Below are 13,267 nucleotides of genomic sequence, written 5' to 3' on the forward strand. Positions count from 1 at the left end.
AGTTGAAGGATGGACTCGGAGAAGGTTAGTGGTGTATCTGTGTTCAGAGAGGGGAGTGAATAAACTTCTGGATGAAAGACGGCGCTTCCGTCTGAGGTTAAGCTGATGAAAATTGTGTATCGAAGTTGGTGAACATTATTTTTATTATGTGAGAGAGTTAGGAATTGGAAAAGGAGAGCCAGACATTGGACTGATACTTATACAGCACCTTTCCACTCAAATTCCACACTTTCTACTACAAGTGAGTAATTCCTACACACAAATATTCCTGTAGCACTTTTGTCTATGCCTAAGCACATTCTGATATTCACATAAATGCAATGGGGGCAATGTGGGGTATCTTCCCCAAGAATACTTTGTCGCGTGGACTGCAAGAGTCTGGGATTGACTCACCTGATCCAGCTTCCTACAGGAGGAAATAGTTGGCTTGATTTCTGTGGACAAAAGGACCTTAGTTAGTTTTACTGACTAGTTTTTCTTTTTCTCCCCCTCTTTTTTGGATTAGCATCTTCCAATTTTTCCCACTCTTTTAATTTGCTTTCAAAGTGTTCCTTTACCATTTTTAAACAGTGTATATATGATAGCAACTATCTGTAAGTGTTGAGCAGCACCATCCTATGTAGACGTTGCTGTGTGACCGATGAAAAGTATGGAAAGCAAAGACAATATTGAAACATTTTGCACTCTTGGAATGATTTCAATTATGTTCACTCAGCTCTGCAAAGTTTTTGTCTTCTTTTTCTTTTCCACCTTCTTCTTGGTTGGTATGCGGGATTTGCATATATAACAGATATAGTGTTGCAACACTTGGTTGACCATCTGTACCTAAAGTAAGTGGATAAAATGTCAGGTGTTGCATTTTTGGATTTGACAGTATATTTTATTTTGCTCACCGACATGTCAGTTGTATTTATCATTTACTCCATAGCTGACATTTCAACAGTTTTCATCTGACTCTACATACTCCGTGTTTGTCAGCATTTACACATCCAGTGGCATTTTCATTGCCTTCATTCCTTAAACTGAGTGATCATCAGCTTTAGGTGGTAATCCAGGTGATGTCTCAGATATCTCAGCTGCTCTCAAACACAAGGTCTTTACCTTTGAATCAAAAAGTATTTCACAACTTTCACATTGAAGCAGAATTCATGTATTTTCCTAGCTAGAACTTAAACTCACTTTAACGGAGATCCTTCAGTTTATTTGCATTTTTTGCTTTTATCTCAACTAGTCGAGCTTTAATTTGAATCAATAATTCAACTTTACATATAAAGAACTTTAAATGTTGTAAATGTAGTCATTTGTAGTCATCAAATGTTGTCCAGTGTAGTCATTCTAGTTTTGTTCTAGTTATTGCATTTTGACTGATTCTTCAGCTAAAATTTAAAGCTGCTATAATTGCGTTTTTCCATAATTACCAAACTAGATTTCTGTCATCTGCAATCCATATTCTGGCTACACCAGAAGCTGGAGTTGCTCAATTGCAGACTCAGTATCTGATGGCCAAACATAGTGGTGGGATGGTAAAGACCTAAAACAGAGTGAATAGACTTACATTTACACGCTTTAATTATACAGAGCAACACAGCAAGATAAAGAAAGCAGCACATAAATCAGCCTTTACAATAAACTATTCATACCTTCAGTGTATTGGACCAGAATCAGACAAGTGAGAGGGAACACATTCATCAATACAGTCTGAGAAAAGTCTCAGCTGTTTCCTAAATTAGCCCAATCATGGCGTTTCCACCTAGAAAGCAGGAATCATCAGTCATTTGTTGATAATCAATCTGTGACTGTACTGACCGAGTCAAACGTTTGGAACGAGATATATTCCAGAATGCAGCAAATGATGAGCACTCTGTATTATATTTCTGAGAACTCAGTGACTGCTTTGAAAGTTTTTCATGGTTTTTGAAGATGCTTTTGTCAAAAATGTGCCCCGTAATCAACCACACGAGGGCAATAATTTTATTAAAATATCCAACCAATGTCTTATGTCAACAACGTGAAGTATTTCTTCTGAGGCATCCCACTGTTATCCACTCAGTTCTGTGCCCCGAACCTTCAGGAGGTGTCTTTTGAAGTCTGAGGGATGTGTGGGCTCATAGAAGGAATTGCTGATCAAGTGTGCTTTTAAAGTACATCAGCACTGTGCAGCCCGCCTGCATCTTCTTGCCTATATGTGTGTTTTTGTCTCAGCTGCAGGAGCCGCTCTTGAGAGATCTTGAGCAAATATTTCTCTCTAACCCTCCCACAGCTGCTCCACATTAAATATTTTTCATGTTGCATAAAATGTAACTTTGTTGTTCGAATTTTAGCTCTGGTGGATGATTATCTCAGAAATAATTGCGAAAATTTTGCTTTTGTGAATTACTTTTATTATTCATAATCAGTCATAACATATTTTTGTGAAAACTTGATCTTGTCAAGTTCTCTAGGTGTGCCCTTCACTCACAAAAATCCAAAACACGAGGGCATTAGCATTCAGAATGCACACCGTAGATAAAAAACAGTCTCAAAGTGAAGTCACTTAGGACTCGTGGGACTGACGGAAGAATATGAAGCTATGCTGATGGATTGGGTTTGTTAGGCGAAATAGGGACAGAAAAAAAGAAGTTTCTGGAGTTTGTCTCGTTAAAGGCGCCTTGTCAGCAAGCGAGATAATATGGTCTGGGTGTGTGGGCTTGTGTCATCCACAGGGACAAAAATAAGCCAGCTTTAATCAATAGTAGAGTTGGCTCATCATTAGTTTGCCATTCTTGCCCTCTTGCTGATGTGAATACCAATTTCAAAACTCTGTGTGTTTAGGCTATCATTTACTGTGGCACACTGTCAACATTTTCACAACTGTGGCTCAGGAAACACTTTGGTGCCATCAGTTTAATGTTCTCCCAAGGTGTCTCATCAGCTCAGCTCGGCACACAGAAACTCAAAATCCTGAGACAGAATGCGTTTGCTTCTCTGCAGCCATGATTACCATAAACCTCTAGCCAAGGTGCCGTAGTGATATAGTGAGCCATTAGAGATATGACAAATACATTCATTAGCTTCCTCACAGCACCTCAGCTCCATGCTGTTACTCCCGGGGGTGAACTACCTTTTTGCCTCCAAAAGGTAGAGGTATTGACCCCAGGGGTAATAGAAGATGATTGAAAAAGATGGATCTGGAAGAGCTACCTTCAAGTGCTGTTCTTGGCCTATTGATTATGAAAAATCTCAGAAAGTGTGTGTGTGTGTGTGTGTGTGAGTGGGGGGTGTCATAAAAAGCTCATAAAAAATGGAGAATTTTCTCAAAACTTCTGTATGCACTATATTACTGTGTGCAAAATGATTCATCTGTGTTGCTATAGGTCTACCTACCTACCAAGCTTCCTTGGTTGTTTAATACTGTAATGATTCATCTGAATGTTGATAAGACACTAAATTTGCTTTCACTCGTGCCATATTTTGGCAAGCATTACACAAGGAAGTATTTTTAAACAAGTCTTTGTGATGGTAAGGATGATTCAGTTAAATCTGAAGGGAGGCACCGTCATACAAATGGAAAAATGGGCTGAAGCAGCCGTGGCTCAGCTGGTAGAGTGGGTGGCCATTGAAGTGTGAGTGTGTGTTAAAAGGTAGTGTGTATGTGCTGACCATTTCCTGTTTACTGTAATTAAACAAAGGGGTTTTGGAGAGCATTGACAGTGGAGGTAGGCCATTAGCCATTGTTTTTTTTCCATTTGTTTCCAATTTTATTTTATATTTTTACTGGTTAGCACTGTAGCCTCACATCAAGAGGGTCCTAGGAGTTTTCTCCAGGAGCTTCAGGGGGTCTTGGTAAGGTGATTCTTGCAAAAGACTTTTAATTTTTTTTTTTTAAATCTCAACAGTTACACTTCCTTTTTAAGCAAGATAGAAAATAAATGAAGAAGCAAGATCTATCTGGGGTAAAATGGTGAGCTGCCAGTCAAACATACCATTTCATTTGGCTAATAGCTCAAAGGCTCCACAATGGATGGAATAACTTGCACTATCAGATACTGTATGATATAGTATTATTGACAGTAATTAGGTCAACCTCGCAGACTGTGTTGTCACCGGACGCTCTGAAATATTCAGATTTTGAATGCTCTATTAGATACTCCACAAAGTGCATAATAGGTTAGCTCAACCATAGATTCAATTGTGGAAACTGAACTATGAATAGTTCCCTGTTAAAGGTCACTCAAACCTCATTTACGGAACATAATTAATTTATTTGCCTGGGGAATACATGTGAATCTCTCGTGAATGCCTAATTGATTTAAGCTTAGCCCATTAAATAATGAGAAAGTCAGAACAAGTCAGTTTTTGCTAACAAAAAAAAAAAAAAAAAAAGTGGTATGTCCACTAAATGGCACATGTTGATTGTAGTTTTTGAGTCTAGTCTAACATTTACATAACAGGCTTGTGATAGTCGCTGAGTGACAGCTTTTAGAAATAGCAGATGTAAACATTCACAGTTGGCTTCAGTCTGTCCTGATACAGAGCAGGCTCATAAAACCTGTCCCTCCTAACCTTCTGTAGTAGCTGAGCATAACGAGGATGATGCAATTAGTCTTCTAATGTCAGAGACAATAAGGCTAACAGGGCGCCAGCATACTTATTGTAGCTTATTGCAGGTCACTGTCAAGTGATCGTCTGCATTGCTAGCAATAAGGGATAATTCGGTTGGTCCTGGCTCAGCTTCGGCGCCTAATAAGCTCATCACTGGACCCACTTCAGTTTGCCTACCAGCCTGGCATTGGAGCGGATGATGCCGTCATTCACCTCCTACATCGTTCCCTCGCTCACCTGGAGACCGCTGGAAGCACTGTGAGAATCATGTTCTTTGATTTCTCCAGTGCCTTCAACACCATTCTTCCCTCGGTTCTAAAGGACAAGCTGGTGAACTCTGGAGTGGACCATCACCTCACTACCTGGATCCTGGACTACCTCACCGACCGACCACAGTATGTGAGGACTCAGGGCTGTGTGTCGGACAGGGTCGTCTGCAGTACGGGGGCCCCACAGGGAACGGTTCTGGCTCCGTTCCTCTTCACCATCTACACTGCAGACTTCTCCCACAATTCCACCCAGTGCTTCCTGCAGAAGTTCTCTGATGACTCTGCAATAGTCGGCCTCATCACTGATGGGGACGACAAGGAGTACAGAGGTCTGACCCAAGACTTTGTGGACTGGTGCCAGCTGAACTACCTCCAGATCAACGCCAGTAAAACCAAGGAACTGGTGGTAGACTTCCGCAGGCACAAGCATTCTCCACTGCAACCACTGAACATCCAGGGTATGGACATTGAGGCTGTGGACAGCTACAGGTACCTTGGTGTTCATCTGAACAATAGACTGGACTGGACTCATAACTCAGACGCCCTCTACAGGAAAGGGCAGAGCAGGCTGTACCTGCTGCGGAGACTCAGGTCGTTTGGAGTGGAGGGCCCACTCCTGAAGAAATTCTATGACTCTGTTGTGGCTTCTGCTATCTTTTATGGTGTGGTCTGCTGGGGCGGCAGCATCTCTGCTGGGGACAGGAAGAGACTGAACAGGGTGATCCGAAGGGCCAGCTCTGTTCTAGGATGCCCTCTGGACCCAGTGGAGGTGGTGAGTGACAGGAGAACGGCGGCTAAGCTGTCATCCCTGATGGACAACATCTCCCACCCCATGCAGCAGACTGTGACAGCACTGAGCAGCTCCTTCAGTGGGAGACTGCGGCACCCACGGTGTGGGACGGAGAGATTTCGCAGGTCTTTCCTCCCCACTGCTGTCAGACTCCACAATAAAGACTTTAACTGATCAAGCACACACATCCATACATATGCAATAATACTAAGTGCAATAATCCTTTCTGTCATCGTTGTATTTTTACTCAGTTGTATATAGTATTTGTATTTGTATTCTATTTTTATCTTATTGTATATTTATTTTATTTTATTCTACTGTATATAGTATTTTATTCTATTCTATTCTGTACAGTTGTGTACTGTATTATTCTTATTGTATTCTAATTTTTGCCTCATAACTTTTGCAGTGTCCACTTCCTGCTGTGACAAAACAAATTTCCCATGTGTGGGACTAATAAAGGTTATCTTATCTTATCTTATCTTATCTTAATTCAAGCTTTGGATATAAACAGGTTTTTTTGGTTGCTTTCTTGCTTAAAGTTGATGGATAAAGTATAATGGAAGCTAACTTGGCATAAACACTGTAAACACTGGAGCTGCACATATAAAACTGTGTTTATTTTATTTGTTTGTGAGTGGATTAAACACATACTGTTTGAAACATAAATAATTTGTGATCTTTTTATTAAACTCAAGAGAAAGTCCAGCTGACTGCTGCTCCCTAACTTCAGTCTGTGTTAATCAAGTCGCAACCTCCAGTAGTCAAAGCCAGGTATGGTCAGTGTCAATAACAGCATTGGTATTGGTGTCGGATAAGTATTAGTTAGTTAGTTAGTATCAGCACTTTAGTTTCACTTTCTCTTGACTATGTTCAGCATGTTGCTCCTGTTTCATCAAATATTAGACAAGTCTGTGTAAACACTGCTCCTGTCACAGCATACTGCTATGCTTTTTATTGGAACTAAAAATATATCTCAAACATGAACTAAGAAAATGTCTGAATTTAATAACCAGTGTGTGAGAACTGTGAAAGCCATTTTGTTTTAACTTATTAACATTGAAAAGGAAACACTGTAGTAGTGGTCGTTAGAATATATTCAGATTTATTGATGGAGCATTTTAATGCAATTATCCAAAGGTTAGCACGTCTTCATGTGTGGTTAACTGTACTAACAGAAGATTCAAGCAGTGTCTAGCTCAGTTTTGTTGAGTGAAATTTTACAATTTTATTTGTATCTTTCTTAGTTTCTGCTAATTAGGTATCTGTGTCCAATGCACTCGCTTTGCACATTGCTAATCATGCTCATTATCATGAGCTGATAACTTAGCACTCCACACTATCATCAAAACATGGTCACTGCTGGGTTAACACACACACACACACACACACACACAATTAAGGTCCTGACTGGGTGAGTCAGGCATCAAACCTTTGGGTTTCTAGTATCCGCCCCCCCCACCCCACCCCATTAGCATGGGTTAGATTAGACTCAGAGATTAAACTTTTTTTAAAGCATTGCAGCCACGACCTGAATCTTGGATTCATTAAGAGAGAGAGAGAGAGATTTTATAGAATAAATTGTATGAATTTGTGTGAGAACCAGGCAATTTGGCTTGTAGTATAAAAGTTCTTTGAGTGTGTTTGAAAGGTCACAGCTGGCATTGAGAATACAGCTGCAGGAGAATACAATTCATTACTTGAAATAGCAAGATCCAACTGATAACACTACAAACACCAAAAACAATGAAGGCCTTTAGTTTTAGGCGATAGAAACAGGAAAATTCTTTGTTCATCTACAAGAAATACAACTAGATAGCATCTGATATTTCATTCAATTTTCAGTTTAAATAAAGACAAAGAAAATAATATTTTTGAACGGATGTCAATATGAGAAAGACTGTGATCTTTGCTGCACTTAATTCATATTGTGCTTCAGAACTTTTCCAGCTATATATATATATATATACTGTATATATATATATATATATATATATATATATATATATATATATATATATATATATATATATATATATGGACACACACTTCGAAGTGTGTGTGTGTGTGTGTGTGTGAGAGAGAGAGAGCGCAAATTTCAGGCAGTGATTGTAAGTGATTTAATAAAACTGCCATATTTCTTTTATCATGCTCTTTCTCTCACAACCCCGGGAGCTCTTTCCTTGAAAGAACAGATCCAATCTCTTTTTACAATACCCACACGAAGGCCTTGGCAGTCGCTGGCGCAGATCAATCTCTCTGGCTTGAAAGTTAATCTGGGAGAAGGGCCTGTTTGTCTATGCCCTGACATGCTCAGCTGTCAGTCAAAGATCTCAGTGCACCTGTCCTGACAGCTGTAGAAGCTTACTTCCCAAAGAGCCCTCCCAGGACCAGTTAGATGACTACCATCTAACTTTATCAACAATTCTAGCCAAAAAAATTAAAAAATTTTAATTCAGAAAAAAATAATTTTGCCCATTTTGTCTGCTGTGGATTATATATTGAAGACATTTAGATGGCAGATAATGGAGTACTGTACTGAGTACTGTATTCATATATACCGTATTTTTCGCACTATAAGGCACACTTAAAATCCTTAAATTTTCTCAAAAATCAACAGTGCGCCTTATAATCTGGTGCACCTTATGTATGAATTCTGGTTGTGCTTACTGACCTCGAAGCGATTTTATGTGGTACATGGTGCTCAAAAATCTGTCAAAAAATGTTTTAGTACGACTTTGGTAAGCTACGAAGCCGCACCGCTTGATGGATTGTTGAAGCATTATGGCTACCGTAGTAAGGAGCCTCGCGGAGCAATCTGGGTTCAAACCTCCGTCCGCTTCAAGTTCCCAAAGTCAACATTGCTGCTTTACCAGGTGTAACAATTAAGTTTAACATCCAGGCATCCATGAAAACAGAATATATTAAATTTAATGGAGTTTGAAGTTAGCAGGAAGTTAATTCGCTAGTTTCCACCTAGACATGATATAACATGTTCTGATTGAGATATTTCTGAAAAAATGAAAACGTACAGCTCTGCTATCACTTCCAACTGTTTAGAAACTAATCAGCAGTGACGTTTGTAGGGTTACTGAAGTTGGACTAGCTGGTTTATAACAATGTGCTACGTGATCTCTAGCGTCACAGCTATGTTAGCATAACATAAACACAGTGAAGCTGGAGGATGAACGCTAACTGTTTTCCACTTGATAAAAGTTAACGGGAGAGTTCAGGATGGTTAGGGAAAAATGCAATTGCATGTCAGAATGCTGTAAACAGACCAAACTTCAGTCAGGAGAACAACTGAGATAATCCATCTACACTACGAGGTTAGTCATTAATATACTGCAACAACATGGGAATAGAGCAGCTGCGAGCAGTGTTGGTCAAGTTACTTGAAAAAAGTAATCACACACACACACACACACACACACCTATTTGTCACTTGTTTTCATGTGTAGGAGTACGGTGCATATATTCTGCATATTGTACACATATGCCTTAAAATAACTTCACAGGCCTCAGGCATCACTGACTATACCATACATCATAAGAATCACTTCTATATTAAAAGTGATATGCATTTATAGAGTACATAGTTATGATGTTTATCTTAAACACAGTGAAAGCAACAAAATCAAGGGAACATCAACTTGTATCAAGCGACTTTGTGTTTTAATACTATTGTCATGTGTGGGCAGAACATCATAGTGCAAATCTGTAGCCAAACGGAGGCTAATCAAAAGGATGGATTCCTTTAACCTGAGTAGGTACAGAGTCAACAAGTCTGGGTTGTGACAGTTTTATTGAGCTTATTCATTCAGAAAGACAAACCCTTAGCTGCTGTGCACACAGATAAGGAGTGATTGCAAAGGGGTGCAGCAGAACACACAAATGCAAACCTAAAAACAAGTGACAACTAAAATGAACATTCTTATGAAGCAACAGTGTGAAGGACAAAAACAAATTAAACTTTGTCTCCATCTCTCTCTCTTTATCTGCATCTCTTTCCATCTATCGCTACAAAGCAACAACTCATTAAAGTTGCTGTACAAAAACGTGACAAAGTAGCTTCCTCCCATTTCCTCTACCTTATCTCCCGCCGTGAAATGTCTTAAACTCTCATATGACAATTGCTGCCTCTGGGTTCAGTAACTTGGTTTGGTGGACAGACAAACCAGACTTCATAGTAGCTTTGATCATCATAACAGCTTGAGGGGATGTGACATTTATGCTGCTCACGTGTACATCTTTTTTGTCAATAATTGCCATTGGGGGAATCAGAGAGCTATGTTTTCAAGAAATAAGGGGAGGTGCTGGCAGATTACACAGCAATGTTGCTGATGGTGTTTCACTTTTCATATTTGTTCCTTATATCTCCAAAAAGTGTTTTTTTACCCTTGTACTATTTATATTTGAAGACCAAGGGCTAGCAAACTGATTCCCATTATGGTGAATCGTGCATAATACATTATAAACAATTTTGTCTCAGAGGATATACCTGTCTCTAACTATTACAAGCCCATTAAAATGAGGTCAATGAAGAATTTAGTGCTGGCATTTTTAATCTACATTAATCATTGTTTATACAAAGAGGACTGGCCTGAGGTCCAGATACATACAAAGCATTAATATTTTAAAGCAGTATTTTTTTTAAGGTTGTTGACAAGCATGCTCAAAACTGACTGCCTGAATTTGGATTAGGACTGCACCAGTGATGATGAACAGTATTCGTGCTGTGTGTAGAAAATTTAGGACATAAAACTAAAATAAAAACATTAAAAGGCAGATGGGTAATAACATTAAAACCAAACTGTGCATCTTTTGGAAGATGAGAAATTATGTAGTCCTCTGCTTACTAATAAAAACGTATTATTTGATCTGCAGTGACTGAAAACTTTATGATGACTAATGTTAAGTAGAAATACAGCTGTGCACCTACACACTCAGTAAGTAAACTGAATTAATGATATGACTCTTCTTGTTATGCAGAATTTTTGCATTTGCATGGCACAGGCAAGACTTGCGTAAGTGCTCATATTCCTATTGCTCCCAGTCAGCTCAGGGAGTCTAATTCACATCATGTGAATCTGGGGAAATGAAGAGAGCTGGGGCTCTTTGCAAAGAAAATGCAGTCCAGATGCAGCTTTGCAGACCCCACAGTTGGTGTGTCATGTTGCAAAATCTGTCTGTCACCAGCACACTTTTCCTTCTTCCTCTGCCCTCCCACAGTCACAGATGTCGACGGCGCTTTTAATTATCCGGCAGGGTATAAATACACCTACCTCTTTTTCTCCCCTAAAATAATATTACAAAAGGTTCTAAAGGGCAGTTTCTGCAGTGTAAACATCAACGGTGTAAAGGTACCTTATTTGGGAAACTGTGCATCTGTTTCAAGAACTTTTGGCTTCTGTTAATTTTTTGTGTAAAAGTACATTCACTTTTTATTAAAGAAAATTTTTTATTTTGAAAAGACACTTGAAATTCAAGCTCTCTAGGTTTCCTTCATCTCAGCTGTAGAGTTAGAAGATGCCACACACTGTATTTTATAACCCATTCCCACTTCATGCTAATTGCTTCTGAATGGCACATTATGTAGGGGGGCCTCAATGCATGAATGTGTCTCCTAGTATCCACACATGCACTCATGAGCGCTTCCATGCAATAGGTTGTAGGCGAGAAAAAAATCCTCCACAGTGCACTTGACCTGCACTTGATAAACTCTTTTCTTGATTGTGCTTTGAAGCAGTACAGTTCAGAGCTGAATCCATCTCATATTCAATACAGTCTACTGCACCCCACTTGTCTCATCTCTTGGGTTAGCCAGAAGGAGGTTAAACTTCATGACATGTTGAATCTAACCTAAATATATCACCTATTACAAAGTTATGGTAGACTCAGCCAAGATAGATCGTATAAAGATCTTTTTTTTCCTTGGATTGACCTATAAAAACAAGTATAATCCATCCATCCATGCAATTTATCCTAGGAGTAAAGGGGGACTGGAGACTATCTCAGCTGGACGAAACTACAAGCATGGGGAAAACATGCAAACTAGACATAGAAAGCTCCCAGTGAACCAGCAGGTTCAAACCCAGAGTCTTCAATCTGTGAGGAAATAGTGCTAAACATTCTAGATACTGCTTCAAATAAGACCAGTTTTAAATATAATATTAATAATAATTAATAATGAAAACTCTTTGCAAAAGGAACAATTTACAATATCCTTTATATAGAGTAGGCAAAAAATGCCTCTGGCTGTTGTCAAGACCTGTTGTGAAGTCTCTTTGTCTCTAGTGTAGTTTAGTTCCTTAGGTGTGTCTCATTTTCCATTAGCCCTCAGTGTGTCTGTTTGTATTTAAAGCCTCAGTTTGGCGTATTTCTTTGTTGTGTACTGTTTTTGTTTACTGTTGCCTTCTGTTGTCCTATCTTTGAATGTGGTGTAGCAGGCAGAGAGAGGTCCCAAAATGCAGGACTTGGCACACTGGCTGAACTGAAAAGTGTTTTATTGCAGGTAGAAGACTGACGGAAAAAATATCCAGCAAAACTAAGCTGGAGCAAACTGCTGAAATGCAAATACTGACTAACAGACAGGCGCACACGCAAAACATAAGGAGATAATGACATGACAAAGAACAGAGGGAAACTGAGGACTTAAATAGACATGAGGTAATCAGGGAAAGAGACGCAGCTGGGGAAAACAAGGCGCAGGTGAACACACACAGACACACACGGACGATCAAAATAAAACAGGAAACTAACAGTAAGATTGAGACTAAAATCCATAAACTTGAAAGACCAAAGTAAACACAAAGACAAAACTGACTAAACACGAAAGCTATAACAGAAACATAGACTCGGCATGGGGAACATAAGAGTGCTTGAGAATACCAAAGAAAATAATGAATACAAAATCAGAATGAAAACCTAACCAAGGGAAAAGTAATATTAAAACTGAAAACTACAACAAAGTTAAATGAAAAAAAAAAATCAAACACAAAAGTGAGTCTCAAAAAGAAAACGCTGGGTACAAAACCCAGAATTATGACGATCATTGCTGTTTTCTGATCGGATTCTGTTTATTTTTGGAATTTCACTGGCTCTTTGGACCGGCCTATTCCACCATTAAGAGTCAGCTTTTAATTAACCCTCCTTGTGAGTAAGCATTTGGGGCCTCATTCTCCTTCATATGAAAACTATGGAAGCGCGGTGCAAAGATGGGTTGCAAAGTGGCTTGCCGAGGCAGCAGCAGCTGTGTACAGGCTAAAGCACCAGATGCAATGCTATTCTCAATTTATATCACGCACGAAACCATTATTAACAAAGTTTTTACCAGTTGTAAGATTATTAACATCTTGTAGAGTTAACAGGCGCATGAGCACTGTGGTGATGTTCTGCTAGTATGTCTGTGTACCTGCCTGTTATGCTTATTTTGAGGAAGATCAATCAACTGCTCCTGACCAATTAGTGGTGCATGAACAAGCCTTTAGCTACTCCCTCTCTCCCAGGAATCAGGCTTTGCAGGAACAGTGAAATTCACTAGTCTTATTAGTACACAACTATATAAAAAACAATTCCTGGAGACACGGCACATGTATACTTAACATATTTCTCACCAACAGTGCAA

This window comes from Astatotilapia calliptera, chromosome 18, assembly GCF_900246225.1.
Source record: "Astatotilapia calliptera chromosome 18, fAstCal1.2, whole genome shotgun sequence".
NCBI classification, from domain to species: domain Eukaryota; kingdom Metazoa; phylum Chordata; class Actinopteri; order Cichliformes; family Cichlidae; genus Astatotilapia; species Astatotilapia calliptera.